Here is a 19,889-nt window from a genome sequence, read left to right as displayed (position 1 = left end):
GTACTATTTCTACTTAAGAGTTTCCCATTTCCAGAAAATAAATCTGTGGTGGCGGCACCTTGAGATTTGCATGAGAACGTGAATAGGTGGGTGGATTTAATTTTAAAATTATGCACATTTACAGCATCCCTTTCCTATATCTACAATCCTTAAAACATGTATGGACTCTCGGTTAGACACTCATCCAGTTTGCTTTTTAATTATACAGGACAAAGACAGTAATGCTTCTCCAGTTTTAGCATGCTATGATAAACTACAAGATAGATGTTGTAAAGTTGGTTGCCGCAGCAATCACAGATCTTTGCTGTGAAATGGCCACTTGCAGGCCGCTTTCCAACATGATTAGTGGTGCAGCTTTAGGTGACTAGATTTAATATTGTTTTTGTTTGTTTAATTTGTTTTTTTGTTTTAGTTTTTATTTGTAATATTACTACAGGGGTGCCTTGAGATAAAACTTTAAATGTTACATGACCACAGATCATGTTGCAAATATCTTTCGCCACTGAAACAATGGTATCACAATTAATCTGTTCTAGTTTGCACCCTCAAACACAAAAAAATAATAATAAAAATATGTTTACCCTGTTTATTGTGAGAAAAATAGCATTCTATAACATAAAACGTATTTTTTTCAGAATAAAAAAAAAACTATTAAGAAATAACATAGTTCGACCACATTTCTTGTTTAATTCAATTGATTGTGCTGTTCCATCTGCTGTGTGCGCATGTGGCAACCAGATGAAATTATACAGCAGACATATGGTTACACTGTACATGAATCCATCTGAGCTGTAATATGAGTCCTTTGCAGCGAATAAAGGATAAATGCCAGTGAGTTGTTTTATCACGTTATCCAATCGTTTACACAGTGAAACCTATATGTGTATTAGTTGTTGTTTTTTTAAATTATTATTTTATTAGCTCCCCCAGTTCCAAAATACCTTGCTCGTCCCTTGACTAAGTGAGTCATACCGTATAATGAATTTCACCACTTGACAGCAAACGTGGAGGGCACAATTAATTCTGCTCAGCCACCGAAAAATTCACATTAGCATGTAAAGGGAAAAGATCATTCTCTGCACCTTTCTGACCAGAAATAATCAGGTTGATTGTAATTTTGCTGTACATATGTGTAACTGCATTTTCTAATGAGATTTAGTCTTCCCATGAAGGCAACATACTGTAGACTTCATTCAGTTCTTTCTTTTTAAATTACAGCAGTTAATATCTTAAAGAATATCGTTTGTCATGGAATAATCATTTCTTTGCTGTCATTCAGTGTAGTAACAGTATGCGGACAGCCACATGAAGCACAAGCAGCTGGGTTTTCTGCCTTTTCACACCCCCTGTGGAATATCTTCCTCAGCACATCCTCATATAATCACCATGTTAAAAAGATCATTAGTGCTAATTACCATGCAAATACCTCCGTTATTTCTTTCTGCTGATTAATATTATTTGGAGATCTTATTACCATGGAGCACTGAACTATGCAAATAAGCCCCACAGTAACTAACACATAACTATGTGAAAAAAGGCCAAACATACTGCTTGTCTATGTGCTCCAATACAAAAAAAAAAAAAGCTTAATTTTCTTCGAATACAAATAGTACACAAATCTGCTGATTTGTTTGCTCTTGGCAGGACAACTAAAAGGTTTTGGCACATAGCAGCGTATTTATTCAAACCGGTCAAACATCCCTACGGATAACGCAATTATGTGGAATTATTGGATGTTTTCTGCCTATAAACCAGGTGTAACTGAGCCTAAAGATGCCACTTTTCTGGATGAGATAGAAGTTCCTCTGATGTTGTGATCAAAGTCCTTTTCGGGCATCTCTGATCTGTCTGTCGCAGCACAGTTTCCTATTAATAGGCATCCAATTGGTGAAAAATTCCAACGGGATGCGAGCTTGCTGTTATCATCGCCTCTCGCAAAGGTTTGCGGAGCCTCCAGGTGTTAATTAAATCTCCACTGACATTACCTCATGCTGCCGTGCCGAATATGCTGCAGTGGAACTGGGCAAAGACACTTTCTTCACACGGATTTCTCTCAAGAGAGGACGGTGGAACGTTTCCCAAGAGCAAAGAGAATCGTCAGAGCTTGAAGTGGGCCAGTTTGTAAGCGGCGACTACATTTCTGGAGGGTTTGGAATTGATTTTCTGAGCGTGGTCAACCTCAGTCGCAATCACTGAGCCTTGAAGTGCAGTCTGGACTACTGTAGTGCTGCCTGGCCAATACGCATGGAAGCTCACAACCTAAGGCCGTATACACACATACACACACCTGAACACGTAGCCAAGCAGACCCAAGGCAGTGAGGTATTATTACAGAAGAATGGAGCAAACGGCCTTTAATGACCCAGTTTAAACTGTCTGTCACTCTCTGTGACTCTTCTCCAATTTAATAACTTCCTTTGTATCTTCCACAATCCTTGTTCCACAAAATTGATGGTCACTAACTATTGATGGGGCACCAAAAAGCAGGTCCTACTAACTCAAGACTGAACCTTACTTCTCTTATTCCATGTATGTATCACACACAGAATACCCTTTGAGAAAAGCATCTCCAGCACCATGTACCAGAATACATAATAGTTTAATTAAGTCCAAAACTCACTTGAGACATAAACTCTCCATTACCTTGAACAGAGATTCTGCATAACATAAGCAAGAATTCATCACTTTGCATAAATATATGCAAGACCACAGCTTTGTGAAGATGTCCTGTCCCTTTCACTAAATGCATGCCAGCAAGATGTTCTTACTTATTTTCAGTGCCGTCCACCCATAAATGAGCTGATGCTAGTATTTGTTTCACCAATTGCAGATGTGCTAACTCTGGCCATTTCAAGGCGGCTTTATATTTATTAGCATTTAAATTGTATATTCTGTAGTGGACCTGGGGAAGTATGGTTTATGGTTATAGGATAAAATTCATATATCAAACACAATATTAGGGGAAAACATATATGGAGGAAGGGGAGTACGAAAAAAAGCTAGTTTTTTATGTCATTTGATGTCAAATGTTACTTGAGAACACTATTTCAGTGAGACACCAGAGATATCTCTCACCATGTGTTATTTTTTCTATATAGCTTTTTGTAACACCAAGAGATGGACATTTCACAAGAGCATTAGTTCAGCAAGGATTAGGACAAAGGTGTAGGTGTTTTGATTGTTTTTCATCTTTCTGTGTTTTTTGTGACTCACTCACATCAAAGGAAACAGGAGGTGGTAAAAGGAGAGGGAATGGATGCCATTTAATCTTGGAGGTTCCACTGTTTTTATTTAATATTTGGTATATTTAATAGAATTTGTTGATATTGATAAAACAAAACATAAAATGCTAACAAAAAATGGTAATCTGCTATAATCACAAGTATTTTAAAGTACTATATTTAGGAAGATCTGTTGATTTTTAATTGTCCTGGTGGCTCACATTAAGAAATAGAGTTATTAATTAATTATTCTCCTGAACGGCTTATCCTCAAGAGGGTCTCGGGGGTGTTGGAGCCTATTCCAGCTCACAACGGGCAGGAGGCAGAGTACACCCTGAACTGGTTGCCAATCAGTCACAGGGCACATACAGACAATTTATCAAAAAGCTTGTCTCCTGCGTTAAGCCTCCGAATATCCAGTTATGGGGCAGGCCGGCCCAACTCAATTCTGACCGAACTGGAGTGTATAAAAATGCGTATGGGAAAATCAAACCACGAAAAGTGAACTGCGTGGTACCCCCAGTCACAGGGGCGCACGATCAGTTTTTTTCATGACACTGTCAAATCTGTCACCACTTCCCGGATCGCCACTGTTATGCACAAGCACTCCTCACTGCGGTTTCCACTTCCAGGAAATATACGCAGCGCCACACCATATATTTCTATTTGTTATTGTCCAAGTGGTGAGTGCACAACTGAGCATCGATGGTAACACCCCAAGTAACGATGTCAGGCTTTCGTTGTTAGTTTCTAAAGATTTATTTCAATCACAACTCGGCGACTGCTCTTAAAAGCCTAATCTGCCCTTAGTCCCTTCACTCTACATCCCACGTGAAGCGTTCAGGAAAAAAACTGATCACAAAACGGAGTTCCCGACCCCTGGTCTAGAAGGTGTAGTAATTTCGAATTTTTTATGCCGGCGAGAAACGAGTTCCAGTCCAGAGGTAAACCGCGCCGACGATGACGTAACACATGAGGCTGCTCATTTCTACTCTGCGCAGTTTATGCATATGCAGGCGTACCTTATAGAAGCAGGGGGGTCCTTCAATGCACCTTAGCGCAGTGCGGGCGAGTATAAAAATAGTCGGCAAAATACTCCGGGGAAAATGATCTGTCCTATTGTAGTCATTGCCTCAATCTCAGAACTGTAAGACGGACGTGCTAACCACTAAGAAATAGTTATATTTTGGTAAAATAACACTTCTTTCTAATTTTGGAATAACACTTTGGCCAACATTGTTGCAGTATGTTTTTTTTTTTTTTTTTTTTTTTTTTTTTTTTTTTTTTTTTGAGGATGGAGAACTTTAAGACTCGCTTCTGTATGGCATTAGTGTGAGACATCATCATATTTATAAAGCAAACACTGTTCAATTTATGTATATATCGGATCGCATTAGATGGTGAAGATATACCTAATGTTGTGTCTGGTGGGTGCATGCTGTTGACAGCGTACCTTTGTTTAGAGCCATGACTTTAAGCTCTATTAAAATTACAGAAACCTCAGTGAGGGAGTGTCATTGGGAGGAGGCCATGGTCTCATTTGCATAAGGACAAGATAACAAGCCCGACCGTTACCGGAAACAGATTTATCAGGTCTAACTCATGAATAAAATATCAGATTGATTTATAATGAATGTTTATTGTGTTTAGTTGGCCTTGATCTTATAAAGATCTGACAAATATTCAGGACACATCTCCTCCATATTTAAATAGACCGTCCTGCAGAATTCAGTTTATCTAATCTGAGATCTCTATCATCTGCCCGTTTTCAGATTTCTGCAGCAAGAACTTTCAAGCAGACCGTTTTATTATGCCCCAATTAGTGCTGAACACACCAAATGTATGTAAGGAAGCCAATACAGTTCCTGGCAGATGGTTTGGAAATGGCATGCCGTAATCGTTTTCTTTCAACTCATAACGCTCATTTACAGCATATGCCTACGTCTCCTAAAATTTTTCCACAGATATAATAAATCCTGCCACTGTGCACAAACATTTCTCAGATATTGAGCAAAAACATTGAATTAACATGTTTCGTCTTTGCTAAGGTATTAAGAAATCATCTCCAATTAGGATGAGCCTAAATATCATCAAATATTTTAATACATATTTGTATTATTTACAGTGAACAGTTACCTTAATTTGAGGATGTAGATGTGTTAAATTTCACGAAGATCGTTTCCTACATACTGTAAGTGTACTGTACATACTGTACGTACTAGAGGTGGGAATCTTTCAGCACCTAACGATTCAATTACAATTCAGAGTCTACGATTCGATTATAAATCAATTATTGATGACACCCCCCCCCCGCTATTAGCTGCTTTTAATGTTTTGTACATTAGTTACAAAAACTGTAAAAAAAAAAAAAAAAAAAAAAAAAAGCCTTGCAGGCTTAAATAAACGACTATTTCAGTATCACGTTAACAGTTAAAAACAATAAATAATATACTTAAATCCCCATTCTTTATCAGCAGCTTTAAATTACATTCAATTAATTTAAAGTTTTGAATAAACCTTAAAAGTTAAAATTGCTCCCGTTATTCCATAATTTCGCTTTTGTCTACTTTCAACATGTGAAAGTTTTAAAACTATTTTAAAGATAGAATCAAGTCAATATTTTACCTATTTAGGAGCATTTTAGATAAAAGGTTAATTAGGTTCGCTTGGAAGGTTCGCTACAACAGCCTTGCAGGGAAGTCTACTGCTTTAAGATGGCGGCCGTTTACTAACGCCCGCATCTAGCTTTCTGTACATGTGCTGCTAACGCCACCGAGTCTATATTGCATCTAGTCCTATATATATATATATATATATATATATATATATATATATATATGATATCTACTGTAACATTATGTGGACGTACTATGTAGCAGCTGTCGGCAGCAGTCAGGTATGTTGTTGTTGTTTTTTTTTTATCTCCCGGCATGAGTTGAGCTAGAGCCGTGAGTTGAGCATTGGCATTACCCGATGGGCCGGGTAATGACATGCATGATGTTTAACTACTCTCGCTCCGTTCCTCATTGCGTCCCGAAGATCACGCGGCGCGCTGAGTGTGTTTTACTTCCGCTTTACTTGACATATTTCAATAATCGGAATTTGGATGTTTGTGAATCGTTCTCGAATCTTCCACGGCCGAATCGCGAATAATCTAAGAATCGGAAATTTTGCACACCTCTAGTACATACATTAATCAGGTTCAGTCTCCCAAAATGTAATTTAGCCTTTTGCTCTATAGAACCATACAGAATGACCAAGCAAATAGAATGAATCAAACTGTTTCAGCCACGAATTTTGCTTCATCTCAATACAGATTGTGCTGGTTACACAACCTGCATATACCAAAACATTTTCATGTCCTTGCAGCTAGGGCTGTTACACAACCTGGATTTACCCCAACTTTTTCATGCCCTTATAGCTAAGTTGTGCAAACAATTTGACCTTCGGTGCTTTAACTGACTTTCCTATTGGATGCTATTACAAACAACAATTTGAATATCCATTATCCTGGAAAGCTGCAACTTGGTGCAAGTGACCTTTAACCATGATTTTAATGTAGGCCTGAGCAACAATAAGAATCAGTCCAAGTCCAAAACAAAGGCAAGCCAACACACACATTACTGAAATCAAATCCTATGGCCTTAAATCTGACATATAAACCCATGTTAGAAAATCTACTGTATTGGATGCAGAATTCATTTTAATGAGACAAAGCATACTTTATTATACTCTGTGTTTTTTTGTTTTTTTTTGAATGAAAAAACATCTACATGTACATATGTAAAATGTGCCAACAATGCAGGTATTGGCACTCTCATCCATTTCAGATTGAGCTTGCCTCTGGCTTCACTGCTCGACTGGAGCGATTATAATGACCGTCCTGGGATCCAAAGCATGCACGTAGGCTTTTGTAGTGCTTTGTTAAGCCAAACAGCAATATCTGCCGGGCTTACAAAGCAAGTTAACAGAGGAGACTTCCAGCTGAGATAAAATAATTATTCCATCCCTATTCGCTTTTCTTTCTTTTTTTTTTTTCTTTTTTTTTTAGATACTAACAGTGATGCATATTGAGAAGGAAGAAGCACAACATACAGAGTACATATTCTCTATCTGTAAATACCACCTCAAACTGATGTTCACGTTTCAGCAATCCTTCAACATTTTTAGCTGGAGAACATGCTTATGCATAAAAATAATAAACTAAATGATGTGAAACTTGTGATTACGCGCCATCCTTTGAATGGGTAACATACTTTGCCTCACTGACAATTCAACACTGCTCTTTACCAGACTAACAGTTATGCACTGCAAATTTATAACTTAATCAGATTATTTTTCTTAAATCTAGTCAAATAATTTTTAATTCATCTTGTTTTGAGTGTTAAAGTCTAGTTAACAGATGAATACGTCAGATTATTCCACTTTAAGTAAATATTACTATTTATTCTTATCAAGCCCATACATCTAAAAGTTAGGGTTAGGTCACTTTTCACCTAAATCAAGAAACGTTTGCTTTCAAATAATGATTTGAACCATATTTTTTGAATTATGAACATTTCTGACAAACAGGATTTTTTTTACATTATACATACTAATTTATTGCTTAAATAAATCTGTTAAACTTATCTTGAGCTAGCTATTTTTCTTATTTCAAGAAATCTAAGTGAGTAATATTTACTTCAAGCACTGGCAGATAATTTCATGTATTTCTAGTAGATTTACACAAAAAATTTTAACTAGTTTTATGGAGGTGTGTTTTTGCAGTGTGTCTTTTATTCAAATGTATGGCTTTTTAACATAGAATTTGAAATGGACTGCAACATAAAATTGAAAATGTGAAAAATTTGATTTTTACAGTAAAGGTCGTCCCCGGGTTAGGACGTATTCGACTTACGTGATTTCGACTTTACAATGCCGGAGTCTTTCTTTTTTTTTCGGCGTAAACACTACCTTTTTGTACCTCACAGTGTCTTTTTTTAACTTTACTTTATCAATATGACGTGTTCTATCCTCACTAAACGTGAAGTTGTTCAGCTTAACAGACTTGCTGTCTCTCATTTGTGGTTTTTGAAGCTTAATACTTATATCACTTTTGACAAATTGTAACGCTGTAACACACATGCTGTACTGTATGTACTCTTATGTTCAAAATGACAGACATTTTATAAATAAAACACTTGACACAAAACAATTGGTGTTCAAACGTCCATCTAGGTTGATCAATATGTAAATTTGGTTGATTAAATTATCCTAGTTTACCTAACAAAAATCCGCAAGCTTAAATGCTACAAATGCTAACACAGATCCAATTCTCATAGCAAATCGCTCACATATAACGCCACAAACTGTAGCTCTAAATTTAATTACAAATGCATACAGAATTATATATTAGCTGAAACAACTTACAGCCCTATGTGGGCAAAGCCAGAGCACAGCTGTCCTTTATCGATGTCTGCTTCTCAGTCATACAAGGCGACAGTCCAGCCAGACCCAACGCTTCCATCCTCCTTTTTTAAACAAAATCCAATACTTTTGGACTTTTGGATAGTTATTTTGAGATTTATGGGTACTTAAAGGTTTAATTCATAAATTCGTCGCCAGCGTAGGAATGGAACTCGTTCATAACCCGGGGACTATCTGTACTCTACTACTGATGGAGGATATACAGTAATCTCTCGCTACTTCGCAATTCAAACTTCACGCCCTCAGTCCTCAGTCTGTAATTTTCAATTCATAAATAAATAACTAAATAGAGATGAGCTGTCCGAGCCGATCGCGTAGTCTGACCCTCCCTCCTTCCCTTTCCCTGCTCTTTGTTGGTCAGGCAGTGCACTAGAGTTGCTTTTTGAAGTTAACGATCATTGAGAGACGGTTAAGGTCTGATCTTGCAAGAGAAGGTTACTTCAAAGCGCCGCATGTGTCAATCATCGTTTAACTTGTTAAACAGTTGTTGTGGCAACTCATTGTGTGTAGCTTGAGCGGATTTGAGGGAACTCACTCAATGGAGCATTTAACAAAGCCAAACATTTTTTTTTTTTTTTTACTTTATATCCGTTATATTTGTTTAAAAATAATTCGGTGGGACAGTAACGTGTTTAAAACTTATCATAATTATTACATTTGAAGTGCTTAAAAACCATTTATTAAAATACTGGGTGTTCCAAAGTGGTTGACCCTATTCTAAATGCCCATATCTCGGAAATACTTGGTAGATCTTAATAAAACTAAATACACTTTATGTTAAAGGTCATACGTTCTATTGGTTAAATTTACAAAGTACAAATATTTGTTGGTTCTATGACAGATTTTCATTTCATAAATGTTTTTTTTTTTTTTAATTATACTTTGGGGGAAAAAAGTGAAAAAACATGTTATTTGTATCTCTTTTCAATGCTAAATCTGAATAAATACATTAGCACACATTTTCGGGGGGTCGCTACTTCACGGTTTTTCACTAATCGTTCAGGTTCTGGTCTCGCAAAAAAAAAACGAGGGATCACTGTAAAACAATTCTGGAAAAATAATTTTGGGTCACTCCTGCTTCCCCTAGATTGCTTTCCTTACCTAGAAGCAATACAATATACTCTGGACACACATTGGAGTGCTCTTGTGTAACCACAGTAGACAGTAGCATCAGTGTACAAGTCCAAACAAAACATAAACATCTCACTGACAGTTAAGGACCCAAAGGAAGCTCTTTTATGTTTATTCCTGGTTGATAAACTGCAAAATAATTCCTCACATCTTTTCGAGGTGTGAATAAAGCACAGAGGTTTGAAAGACTAATGGCAAGTTTCACATTTATCCGAAAATACCTGAAGGTTCTTTGAAGTGGCAACAACTTGAAATGGCAGAACAATTTTGTCTGATGAAAAACTGGTATGTCCAAAGACTTTCCAAAAGAAGATTTATTGAGGGGGGTGAGACAGCACCATCAAAAAAACATTTTGACAATCACAATAAAACATTTTACTTATAAATGTACCTCACGGGCACTGTAAAACTGTCATTTCTACCTGAACGTATTACAGTCAATGCTGTATGTTACAATATGGTTGTGTTTGATGATTTATATTTTGAAGTGGAATTACAGATATATAATCCATGCCACAGAAAGACCAAATGGTCTAACTTGGTATCAAATTAAGTGTTTTATTGTTTTTATATCATACAGGGCTTTGTTTTGGCTTACTTACTGTGTTTGATATTAATAATGTTCAACAAACAAATGTTTGCAATCTGCAATGTCATTTATCAAGCTGAGTATTTATTGAATTATTTATACTGTTAGTGTATTAATGTGAATAATTTATTTTCTCTCATATGGTTTTACGGATTTCAGAGTTATACTCATAGCATTGCCAGCACTGTCAAAAATAAACAAACAACAACAAAAAAACGGCTTAATGAGTTTGACACTGGAATGAATTGTTTCTATTACTCTTATTTTGTATTCAGTAAAACAAATTTAGAATTCCTTACAGCTCTACCGTATTTTTCGGACTATAAGTCGCGGTTTTTTTTTCATATTTTGGCTGGGGGTGCGACTTATACTCAGGAGTAACTTATGTGTGAAATTATTAACACATTATGATATCATTTCACATGTTATTTTGGTGTTCTGGAGTGACACTGATGGTTTGGTAAACTTGTTAGCATGTTCTTTATGCTATAGTTATCTGAATAACTCTCAATAGCTATGGCTAAGTTCGCATTCTGCCTTTGGCAATGAGTGTTCAATTGTATTATTGACGTTTTTTATATTGAAATGCATGCTTTTAGTTTGTGGCGCTTTCACGCCCACGTGGGGGCGCACTCGCACTTGTTTACGTAAAGAAGAGCGCTCAAATGCCAGAAGAAGACGGACAGCTACGTAGCTGTCAGTGAGTGGGCAAGTTAGTGAGACAGAAACACTGCTGCAAACCTACGTTCATTGTTTATGCTTTTAAAATATCTCTACAGAGGTAACGCCTGAGTGTATCATCTTTGCTTTTGTTGTTGTGTGTTTTCCACCCGCGACCGGACACTTAGAGCCAGTTGTGTGGTTGTTTGAACGATGTGCTAATGCTAGCGAACGTATGCTAACCATTTATGTCATTGCTGTAAAAGCACCTAATTATCATTTATTTACGTTGATGCGAACCCTTTTTGGTATCGAGGCCCAAATTGATTCAGCAAGTTATACGGACGTCCAGCATCGTCATTTGGGAGTTCGCTGTATAACCAGGTCTGAGCCGTAGCATCCTGGTGAGGACAATATATTCGCATTTTGTTGTTCATGCACTGTACACTGTACATTTATTCAGCATGTTGTTCTCTATTGTATTTTTATATTAAATTGCCTTTCAAGATGACATATCTGTTCTATGTGTTGGATTTTATCAAGTAAATTTCCCCCAAAAATGCAACTTATACTCCGGTGCGACTTAGATCAGGGGTCGCGTTAACCGAATATTTTCCGTCGTTGACCGGTTTTTTAAAACGGTGACGGAAAAAACTGAAGTCCGTCCGTCATTTTGACAGGTTGCAATTCACACCCCAGATCACAGGGTGGCGAGTGAGCATATTAATTAGCTATTGTCTCTCTTAATGCATGACGTCGTTGGCTATTCTGTCAGAATATTGTAGCGTCACCGGGGTCTGGCGGCGGCACCGTGATTGACACATCAACGCGAGGTTCTTATTGGTGCACCCGGTGTGCCAGCGCGTCATTCAATTGGTGGACTAGATTGCCGCCTGTGCATAGACCCAAATCACATGACGTCACAATCCGCCCCCTTGACTGGAGCCGCCATATTGTGTGTCGGCTGTGTTTACACATTACCGCTACGTACATGCCTCCTATTACGGCGTGTTTTTCTGCTCGTTAACATTAATAATCAAAATGGTGAAGGCGTGTGTGGCGGTTGGTTGCAGTAACAGAGAAGATAGACGGAGAGACTTGAAGTTCTATCGTATTCTGAGAGACCCGAAGAGGAGAGCGAGATGGACTGCTGTAATTCGACAAGAAATCTGGGCACCAAACGATCACCACAGTTCTATGTAGTAGTCATTTTATATCTGGTAAGATGCATTTAATATATATTTAGAAGATTTTGGGCTGACAACCACAATTAAGATCATTGTGTGACGTTGGTGATTGGGGTCTATATAGTTGCCTCTTTTTCTTTGGGGGCGGAGTTGTTGTTTTGTTGGTGTTGGCGGTAAGCAGAGTAAAAAGAGGGAGAAAAATACCACGACTTCCGTGTCTAATTTTTCGCCTCCAAGCAAGCGCTACAATATTAATTAAAAATTAATGAAAACTAAATACTATTGAATATGTCATCATTATCATTTTAAAAATTTAAGTGACGGGTAAAAATAGATTATGACCGGATTTTTATGACCCTGTCAGTCAAAATGACAGACAACGAAAATGTCTAGCGCAACCTCTGACTTAGATATGTTTTTTTTCTCTTCGTTGGGCATTTTATGGCTGGTGCGACTTATACTTAGGTGCGACTTGTAGTCCGATAAATACGGTACATGAATTTGTTTTTGGGTTTAGCCTGTCACGTTCTGCTCTTGGTCAGATTTTGTGTTGTTACAGAGCCGGCTGTGGGGGCGTTCCCGACATCGAACCAGCAGCTAATTGCTGCTCATCAACAATAGTATAAAGACGCAGGCAATCCACTGGAAGGGCGCGGAGATATTTCCTCGCTGGTCGCCATATGACATCCTTGTCATTCAAGTAGCTTGCTATTTTGGTAATTTCGCCCCAGCAGTGGGTTTTGGTCGTCTTTCGCTTTAGTTTTGTATGCCTCTACCTTATGCAAGTACGTGAGTGTATTTTAGTTGTTTTATTGGCTCTCTGCCTACCATCTTGGTTTACCCTCGCGTTTGTAATTGATCCCCGTCGACCTTCTGTCACGAACCCGTTTTGTTAATTCCGCTTTTTACTGCGATTGCGATCCAATAAACCCTTGTACGCTTCCCTCAATCGTTCGTTGTCTGTTGTGAGGTCCAACCTTGTTTCTGCGTTCGCGGACCCCAACACAGCCTAAGCCATTCCTGTTTTGCGTTCCACCTGTGGAACAGAGCTTACAGGAGGAATCAAGTGACGTCTTTATTTTGCAATTACGGGAGGAAAAAAGATAAAAATGATGCATGCTGCGAGAGGAAATGGAAGATTTCATAGTCCACATGAGGTCTTGGCCCTGGTGGCCAGTCATTGGAGAGAGTCTCATTAGACTTCTCATTAGAGACACGGCAAGCTCCTGTAATGACTGTGTGCATTTACAAATCGTCTGAGACATAAAAGAGGCTATGACAGCGATGGACCCAGCCAATTTCATTGCTGCCAAGTCCTCTGATTACAACTTTTGAACAATAATACATGCTTATGGATTTTTGTATGCAGGGAACAATTAAAAAAAACTCCCTATGTAAATTACCTGTAGAATTGCAACTGAATGCATTCTACCTCGAGATCATACATTATTGACCATGGGATGCGCTGAATCAATTCAAATGTGCAAAGCATCTCAGGTGAAAAGCAGCTGTGAATCAAATTGAAGTCACAATTGTCTGCTATGTTCAGTGGGAATTGTGACACAGAGGCATGATTGCTAACCTGGAGTGCAGAGAATGTGATGGGTAGGCAATGTTTGAGAGCAATTTTATATTTCTTACCAGGCCATTAGATTACAGTATGAGTCTTAAATGAGTGAGCCAAGCTCATACTGCTGGAAATAGAATTGTTGTGCTTTGAAAAATTGTCTACGCTTGAGTAAAATCTATGATCAGGAAACCACACGTGTTTCATTTGTATTTAATTGTGAAAGACATTCAGGCCACAGGCTAAAGTATTAGATTCATGGCAGAGGTAAAGGCCATTGAATAGGATGGCCCAACAACTGCATCCCAGCAAAAATGGCAAACTTGGTTGTAAAATAAATATACAAGTAAGTAAACAGCCTCTGAGGTATGAAAATCTGGGGCTCTCTCTAATTGATACAAATACCTTTGGTATTGTGTGTATTCATAGGTGTGTGTGCATGTGTATGCCTGTATGTGTAACAGCACTGTTTGCATGTGTGCAAATGAACACGCTGATTAACGTGATCCATGGCTTGAGTGGAGCATGGCTATGAATTTCAATTCACCATCACCATACCCCCAGAAATCCCCACCTCACCAACCGAGACAGTGCACCTGAAACCAAAACCAATCGGCGTTCTCTGTGTGTCAGTACACACTTAGAATCAGAATCTCCTTTGAATGCTTCATCCGAGGACATGGAAAGAATGTGTTTTATGAGTTTTTGCAGTGTTGCTTAGTGGCTAAAACTGACATAATCTCGAATATGGTCATTTTCGAACTATGAACTGCTACTTTTCCTCCCCACTTTGCACCCTGCGACTTATAGTCCAGTGCAGCTTTATAGGGAATTTTACAGGCAAATGATCCGCTTCTCTTTCTGTCTAAATATCCAATAACAGAATATGGATGCTTGCAGCTTATTGTTCAGTGCTGTTTACACGATCAATGAATAACTACAGTTTAATTGTAAAAATATAATCGGATACGTATTAGAGTCCGAAGATTACAATAATAACTTGATTTTAATAACTATTCATTAATACATCAGATTATTATTTATCCATGGGTAGATTTCAATAAGTACGAGAAAAATTCAGAACAAGGATTGTTTTCGTTAACAATGACGATAACGAAAATGTTGTGTTGATGAACCTTTTTTTTTTTTTTTTTTTTAACCTGTCCTGTTCAGATGCTTAGACATGGAGAATAGGAATCTGACTGTCCTTATGGTCTGATCAGATTGAATGTATCACGTGGGAGTTTGATATACACCCATTGTGGATGTTCATTATGTTGTATTTATTTGGAGAAAACAGCGAACAGGAAGGGGTTATAGGGGGACAGAAAGGAAGAATGCTGACAGAAGAGAAGAAAGCGAAGAGAAGAACAAACAACAACAAAAAATACATTATTACACGTCTATGCTACCGCTATCATTAGCTAATCATAATATACCCACAGACACCATGTGGGGGGCCTGATGACCAAGGCACACCCCTCCCGCCGCAGCTAAGGCAAGAGGGCCACCGTCATCATCCCGGGACCCAACGCAATCTCCCGGACCATCCGTGCCCCCATTAACCAGCCCACAAGGAAAGGACGAAGGGATGTGCCACCGACCCCACCATCGCCCACCCAAACATTTTTCCATCACAATGACATAACGACAACAAGCTAAAACCGTGTCTTGGATGACTGTAAAATATTGAGACAATTGCCAGTTTTCATCTGAGCAGACGAGTCAAAATCGCTCCATAGGCTCTGTCATATGGACACAATACATGACATTTGCTTAACGTGCATTATAAATGTAAACAAATGAAATATGCACACCATAAAGTGCTACACAATTTTCATATATTCTGTATAAAACGAAAGAAAAATATAACTTACCAGCTAGGCACAAAAAGCAAGTTGAAATGAAATTAACTGCAATGATGCAATGGCTGCCAAAGTTAGCACTTCTTTTAGCACTCTGTGTTTGCTATGAGCCTGAGCAGTCATGTAATAACATCTGTAGAATGAGCTGGAATCTAACTAGTTACACTTAAACACCACTAAGGGGCGATAAACCATTACAAATAAAGACAGGTAATCTGAGGACTTGAAAGAACCATAAGAGTCTGCTGCCCCTATTGGTTAGAATATTTCCCATAATGCCAAACCAAGAACCTACTCTTCTATTGGCCTATTGTTGGTATCACTATCGCTTTCGGACAACGCCTCACCAGAAAGGTAAGCTTTTACATGTTTGTAATTTTTCTTCTTTTTTCTCTGCAGTATATTCTAATATTAACTTCATTACACGTAGTAACTGTTAGGTTTTGTATATTGAATGATTCAGATGTGTTTGGCTCTTGTTTAATTCTGGTTTTACCCTGATTGTAAAAAAAATTATTTGGTGTAATGGTGTAAAACGCAATTCATTCTGTGAGCCAGCGCAGCCCCTTCCTCCTCCCACCTTATATCAAATTGTGTCAAAGTGATTATTTGATACTTTTCCTATTGTTATTGTAAATTGTAACAACACTGCAACATTGCAAACACTTACCAGTATTCCTTATTACCAATTTAACATGGTTGAATGTGCAATTTCAGGCCTTGAAAATAACTAACTGGTATCGAACTAATCAGGATATGAATGACTCTAAAAACTCAAGAATGAACTATCGCCACATTCACAAGTAGCTCAATAAGCCACGAAGGAAATTTATTTTGTACAATAAAATGGGCCAGAGACTATCAAATACTAACAACACAATGCTCACTTAAAAATTGTGCTAAACCACTTTTTTTTTCATTAGTTTGACAAAAAAAAGTAGGACTAGCCAAAGGTTTCCAGTGGCAGACATCCCATTGCTCATACTGTGCTCTCATTATCAGGCCGTGTCTTCAGGTCTTCAATATTAGCCAACAATAAGCCCTCTGCAGGACCATCTGCTTTGCCAGCACCAGTTATTTTAGGACTGGGTGGGAGAGACAGCCGCAGAGCAGGGAGAGGAGAAAGAACATAACGTGCTATTTGTAGAGATAATAAAAAGACATGAGGCCAAGAAAGGAGAGAATACAAGACTTGGAAATTACTATATAAATGCATGCTCAACTCGACCATGAAAGTACTCCTTGAGCCTCATCAGGAAAAATCTACCAGCCCTTGTTATATCCAAAGTTTTCGGAGTTCAGTCATTCATTTCATCCATGAGTGGAAGATTTGCAAGCATTCTACAGTACACTTTTTGGAATATACCAAAAACAATCAATCAAAGAATTTGCCTAAATATCCTTTGGGTTGGTGCCAATTGGAGTAGGTTAAGAATGGCTTACTATAGCTACTTAAAAAATCTAACCAGTCTGAACAACATCATACCACTTATTTAATACTGCAGCAGTTTAAGAACCAAGCAAATCATTAGCCATTTCTGTGCCTGGCATATGAAACAGTCCATTTCAGAAGATTTGAAACATACACAGTTCCTTATTAATACGTAATTGAGAGCCTTGGACAGTCTGTCCTCAATCGAAACTTTGTATCTTGCCATGAAATATTATAGAATTGTCTGCTTCAAATTCAGTAACCCGTTTGAAAAATTTCTGTTTTCTATTCTTGGTGCACAAAGCAAGGTTTATTGAGGCATGATTGGGGTGAGGCAGGGCCGGCCCAGCCTATAAGCAGACTATGCCGCTGCTTAGGGCCCCTGACCACTAGGGGGGGGGGCAATCTGGCAGTTGTTTAATTTATATTCTATTTTGTTTACTACAGTTTGCTTTATTTGACTTTTGTGAGTTTTGATACTTGATTACAAGCTTAAAAAAATAAAAGTTCTTCCTTAACGTCTTTCTTTCCTCTTTTAGAAAATGGTTTGGCGCTATCTACTGTAAATACTGACAATCATTTGGGGTGAGAAGTTTGAAGTATGCAGTGCAACAAAATCTGATTAATATACAAAATATGGACGTATGGGTTGGATTGCATGTATGTAGGTTTCACAGTACACTGTGACGAAATGGTGGGCCAAAAATATGGGCTCCTTTGCATTATTTTGCTTAGGGCCCCCAAACGGCCTGGGCCGGCCCTGGGGTGAGGACTTTAAAGCCCTGACCCCAACAACGTCAAACCCCCTTAAGATGAACTAGAATGAAGTAGTTGTGTGCCATGCACTCTCTTATGTCCAACATACGTGGCATTTAAGCTAACATATTTGACTCTGGATGAATGAACAGGTACCAATTACAGGTAGTCCCCGAGTTATGACGTACCCGACTTACGTGATTTCGACTTTACGACACCGGAGTCTCATCCGCCATTTTAGCCCGGGTCGACTGACACGGAGATGACACGAATCGATAAAGTGGGTCGCGTCCTAGTATAATGTCAGGGACTAAACCGAGATGGGGCATGTATGAAAGCAGCCGGCTAATCCCCGGGTCACAGCACGAAGGCTGATGACGTAAATATCATGGCGGCCAATCGTCATTTCCCTAAACCAGTACTTCTCAAATAGTGGGGCGCGCCCCCTCAGGGAGGCGCAGAGCGATGCCAGGGGGGGCGCATGTGACCTCGGGGAACATGCTTCTTTTTTTTTTTGCCGTACTGGAATAAAGTGTACTTGCACATACACTCACTGTGTGGCAGTGGCGCTCTCATTTTCAGAGTGCGCGCAGTATTTTTTAACTAAGGAAGAGCACTCAGCACACAGAAAACAGATATGAGGAGCAATGCGCCGCCGCTGTTTTCGAAAGCCGTTTTCCGACCGGACTCACTCGCGCAGCGATCCACTGTCTTGTCCGGTTCTCACTTCGCCGCCCGAGAAGTGCCATTTTCGGCTTGGGATCGTCACGACGACCGCCCTCAGCTACGGTTCTACCTCGGCCGCTGAGAATGCACTTTTTTCGTGCCATTTGCCTTTTAGCTTTGACTTTTAATACAGTGGGTGATGAGGAAAGACCACTGTTTACTGTGTCTAAAAATAATTATAGCAGACAGCCAGAAGCCAAATCAATTAAGACGCCACTTAAAGACATTAGACTCCAATCTCATTGAAAAGCCGCTTGATTGTTTTTCAGCGAAAACGTGCCGAATATTGCCAACAATCATCCTGCTTTGTCAGTGTTGTATCAGTAAACCAGTGAGCATTGTTAGCATGCTCATTGTAAAATAACTCCACACCATTGCAAAGGAGGTAATACTGTGAGCAGCAAAAATAAAAACTGTCCTTCTGTCCAAGGACACATTTTTTTTTCTTTTATTCAGTTTTGTTTTTTCGGTCAAATTTTTTGGCATATTGTCCTCATGAGTGAATGTTTCTAATCAATTTGAATTTGTTATTATTTACTGATTTTATTACATTTTATTTTTCTGTATTAAATGGTCAAAAATGTACCTTGAGTGTATTTTTAGTTTGGATGTGACTTTTTTTTTTAATTCCAGCAAATTGATGCACGTCAAGTCTTCTCTGTTACAGACAAAACAATGTTAATAAAGTTATACTTTATTATAAGTTGATCTATGTTACTCTTTTTCTTTATTAGAAAAAAAGGACGCAATGTTAGGCAGATGCGTATTTATAATAGTAATTTTATAGACAAATGATACTATACAGAGAGTTTGGGGGGGCGGGAAACATTTACGTCTTCCTTGGGGGGGCGTAACAGAAAATAATTGAGAAGCACTGCCCTAAACAAACATTGCAACTATCAACATGCAAACTACAAAGATGGCAAAACTAAACTGAAAACATAAAGAAACTAAATTGCTTAGAGTCAAGAAAGAGACATTCCAGCATCCATGTTTGGAAATGTGCGGTTTATTTTGTTGCTGATGCCGACAAAAAAATGATGTAGTGTCCATGTTATAAAATCCCGATCCCCGCCCTCCGTGCACAGACAGTGCCGAGTCGCCAACAAGGAACAAGTCTGAAAGTGTTCAACATGGGTAATTCCCAGTACACAACCCAATGTTTAAAGGGCATGATGCAGGTAAATCACACGGCAATTTAGCAGGATATAAGTTTGAATGGGGCTTTTGTCTCCAGTCGTTTTTTTTTTTTTTTTTTTTAATAAGTCACGTAACAGTAACATCTGTCT

General features: G+C 38.5%; 1 protein-coding gene across 2 annotated transcripts in view; it reads right to left on the bottom strand.

Moving 5' to 3' along the window:
- The window catches only part of spon1a (spondin 1a), a 109,966-nt gene that overhangs the window by 47,771 nt on the left and 42,306 nt on the right, over positions 1 to 19,889 (bottom strand). The window lies entirely within an intron of this gene.

Source organism: Corythoichthys intestinalis, chromosome 1 (genome assembly GCF_030265065.1).
Source record: "Corythoichthys intestinalis isolate RoL2023-P3 chromosome 1, ASM3026506v1, whole genome shotgun sequence".
Taxonomy (NCBI): domain Eukaryota; kingdom Metazoa; phylum Chordata; class Actinopteri; order Syngnathiformes; family Syngnathidae; genus Corythoichthys; species Corythoichthys intestinalis.
This window is presented reverse-complemented; position numbering and strand designations above follow the sequence as displayed.